We start from the raw sequence: 4139 nt of genomic DNA, 5'->3' as shown, positions 1-4139 counted from the left end.
CAATGAGGACTACTGAGAACTCAAGAACAATGGCAATGGGTTTTTGATCCTACTGCACGTACTGGCTTTGGGGGAGCCTAGGCAGTTTGGATGTCTAGCATCTTTTAAAGCATTGTCTTAATTTTTGAGGCATCATTTTCATAGAATTGCTTGGCTTCTTTTACTGTCTTGCATTTTATTTCTATTTGGCCTATTGTATTACTAAAGATTCACTCTGTGGTTCATAAAGAACAGAAACAATATCTCACTGGTGTAAATAAAACACATTAATTGTGGGAGGATATTTGTTAGTTCAGTGCATCATAGATCCAAATAATTGTTCAGAATTTCAGGAGAATTGGAAAGATTCTAAAATGCTTGCTGCCAATGACTCAACGTATTATATTGTATGCATTTTCGTGTTGCTGCCCTTACTCTACACCTTCACTACCTTTTGCACCAACTCCTGGTCTTAGCTTTCAACTCATTGGTAAGAGGTTCATATCATTATATCTTCAGACTCAGAGGTGTAAGGAGAGTGCTCTTTGGATCTAATTGAGACAACACATGTTTTCTCATAGTGTAGTAGCTGGAAATATAGTAGTCATCAAGAATAATTAAGAATAAGGAGGGTTATGTAATTTTAGTCTTTTAAAAATGTTATGATGTTATAATATAACATAATAATTTTTATTAAAAAGCAATAATAATTATATAATGTGTTAGATATTCTGTGTTCTGACAAGTTTATCATTTTGTATATTTATAATAGTCCCATGAAGTAGATACAATCTTCATAGTTACAAATCTGATATTCACAAACCTCTCTGAAACCTGAAAGCAGTGTGCATTTGTTTAAAGAGACTAAATTTGTTTAATGGAAAGAAATCGGAGTGCCACTGATTTTAGGCAAAAGGAGTTTATGGTGAAATCCACTCAATGCAATGCATGTGTAGTAAAAATTAAATCCTGTAGTTCATGAGTATTGTAACTATGATATAACACACAAACATGAAGTATATTACTTTAGTATAATATATCTTCAACTGAAAAATGTACCTGGCTGATAGAATTTTAGAGAAGAGACCATGAACCTATTTTTAATACTCACTTTATGAATAAGGAAACAGAAGCACAAAGTTCTCAGAAGCATGTAATTAAGTTAGGGTCACAGAATGTTCAAAGAGCTCTTTCTCAAAGCTAGTCTTAGGAGGTTAAAAGTAATTTTTCTCACTGGACTTCTGAAACAACTAATCAGATTCATTTTAAAGTAATGTGTGGAACAATATTAATGAATAAGTGCCATGGAAATGTTATAATTAAGGGTAAGAACATTTTCCTGGGTATCTTTGAATATCAGTTCTAATCCAACTCTCACTGCCAAGGAACAGAGAAACCTTTTGACTTCAGGCGAGTCTCTTCAGTCTGTGCCAAATTCCTGTTCACATGATGATGATCATTATACCTGACCTAAGAAAATCTTGGAAACTAAAATGTAATAACAGTGAAGGAGGTAATTTGAAAGTAATTAGTCCTTTTCTTAGATAAGATACTATAATAGTTTTATAATATAAAGGGTATTTTTACACCCTTGAATTGCAAAGGACATTAGAGACATGCCAACCTTAAGTTGCTCAAGAGAAGCATTTTCCACAAATGCACTTTACGGGAACCAAGCAGCAGGACCACAGCTTGCAAAGTACATTCTGGTCCAGCTGAAGCAACAACTCATGGTTTTTTATTTCTTGGATATTCCCATGTGTCATGCTGATAACTGTATATTGTATGGAACTAAAAAATAAACAAACCTTTGAAGGCAGTAGAGATCATTATGGATACTGTGAATGTCTTTGTTTGAAGATGATTTTAGAAACTCATATAAAATAAATATTATTTATAAAATAAGCAGAATTTTTTTCCTTTTTTTTTACTTTTTTTATTGAAAATATTTACCTCCTCCCCTCCTCCCACTTCCCTCCCCCAATTCCCTCCCCTCCAGTCCAAGGAGCACTCATGATTCCCTACCTTATGGGAAGTCCAAGGTCCTCCTCATTCCCCCCAGGTCCAGGAAGGTGAGCATCCAAACAGACTAGGCTCCCACAAAGCCCGTCCAATAAGCAGAAATTTTTAAACTCTGATTTATTTTTTTAAACTACATTCTCCACTTATTCTCTACTTAAGTATGTTCTATACTTATTTTTCATTTTACAAACTTTTATCATATTTTATATAATAATATTTTTGTCATATTCTTTCACCCTCTCCAATTCCTCTCAGATACTCCCCATGCTCCTTCCTACAGACAGAAACCTGCATGACAGATATGCTATTGCGGTAGCAGCACAAATGTTATGGGAATAATCACTCTGTTTATGATTAGACTTAAGGGCCTCTCCATGAGATGGATCCCAGACTTGACCTGGCTAATATGTTCAAGAACTTGAGACTAGATAGATCATGGGCCTACAGGAAACCTGCCACTACTATTCTACTAATGGATTATAACAGTAAAATGATTCCCAATTGAAAACTTAAGTGGACCACAGTGTTGTCAGTTGGTCAAACATTTATTTACATGTTTTTATCAAGGTGTTACTGTACGGAATTTTTCTGAGTTATTCCAGTAAAGCTAAGTATCTTCTCTGCTGCTGTTGTTCTTAGTCAGTCATTGAAAGTTTGAACTGAATAAAATTCTGAGAAAGAATTCAATCTTCTTGGTTTTGGGTGGGTTGCTGCTTTCCTCACATCCTACTCTAATTGCAACATGTGTCTTCCTGGATCTTCATCATGACAACATCTAGCTGGAGCTGTGACATAGAAGTTCTTGGATCTCCAACTCATTATGATGGAAGTCTGTCCAACTCTCTGCTTTCCCTTCCCCCTTACTTTCCCATATGTCTTTCTTTTCGCCCCCCCCTCTCTTTCTCTCTCCCTCTTTCTCTGATTCTGTTTCTCTACATAATTCTAATTAATAGAATTCATAGATTTCATCATAAAATGTTCTGCAAGAACAAAGTTTCAAGTACTTTCCCCCTTGAATTATTTTTAGTTTCTGTAATTGGCTTTATAAATAAGCCACAGTAACAGTAACAATGACAGTATTTCAAATAATAGTGTGTGCAGGTAATCCATGGGTGTGTTCTCCAAAAAAATGGTTGCCAAAAGGAGAACAACAGAAGACTTTCTATTTGTAACTTGCTGGTTCTAGAATTTTGCAGTGACTGAAAGTGCATAGGAGTATAAGGACTTCATAGCAGAGGAATGAGAAAGTTACATTGTGTTATGATTGGGGATTACTGGCTGGAGGAAGTTAGAGACACACTATTGGTGTGGGAGGTCCTTCTGTCTATATGTTATATCAGAAAGTTAAGCTTAAGTAATTGGCCAAGCAGTGATTTAATTAATATAGTTTCTGCATTGTTATTTCAGGGATCTGGGTACCTGGAAAATGAACAAGTGGCCTCCTTACTACACACTATCAAATATTGAACTTTCTGATATAATTGGATTGAGGATATTGTTGACACTTCTTGACTGTCATTGTTTCTGAAATGAAAAAGTTATAAAAGTTAGCAGCTTCCAAGAAGCTACCATGTCTGACCCTCAAGAGCACATCAATGCAGAGACTGTGGGCTTGGCTTCTAGGCCTGGAGGCTGTGGAAAGTCTGCATTAACGTTCTGTAGTTGTGTAGGCTATCCATGTGAGTATTTAGGCTCTCAATGATGATTATTATTATGCATCATAGAAATGATTATATCATAGAAAAATAGCTTATATGAAAAAGGTGAAATTGTACCTGATGTGTATCAAGAAAGCAAAGAAAATTTCACGAATGTTCCTGACATTCGCAATCAAGAGTGTCTCAGTGGCAACTGAGGCACAATATCTGTCTTCTATTCTAACAAATGGTTAAAATATGCTGTTCTGATCTTATTGTAATTATGACTATATCAACAAATTCCACATCAAGTCTCCAGTTTAACTGATTTTGCTGGCTGAATATAAGCAGTTTATCCCAGCAGGTAGAATACTAATTCCCATTAGCCTCTGTGGAAGAGCAAATGGCACTCAAGTGAAAGGGTGATGTACTACCGTTATAAGCATGCAACAATAAAATACCTTTCATTGTGAATGTAAAATGGTAAGGTGCAGAAACATT

This window comes from Microtus ochrogaster, chromosome 6 (assembly GCF_000317375.1).
Source record: "Microtus ochrogaster isolate Prairie Vole_2 chromosome 6, MicOch1.0, whole genome shotgun sequence".
Lineage (NCBI taxonomy): Eukaryota > Metazoa > Chordata > Mammalia > Rodentia > Cricetidae > Microtus > Microtus ochrogaster.
The sequence above is the reverse complement of the archived record's forward strand: the minus strand, read 5'-3'. Positions refer to the sequence as shown.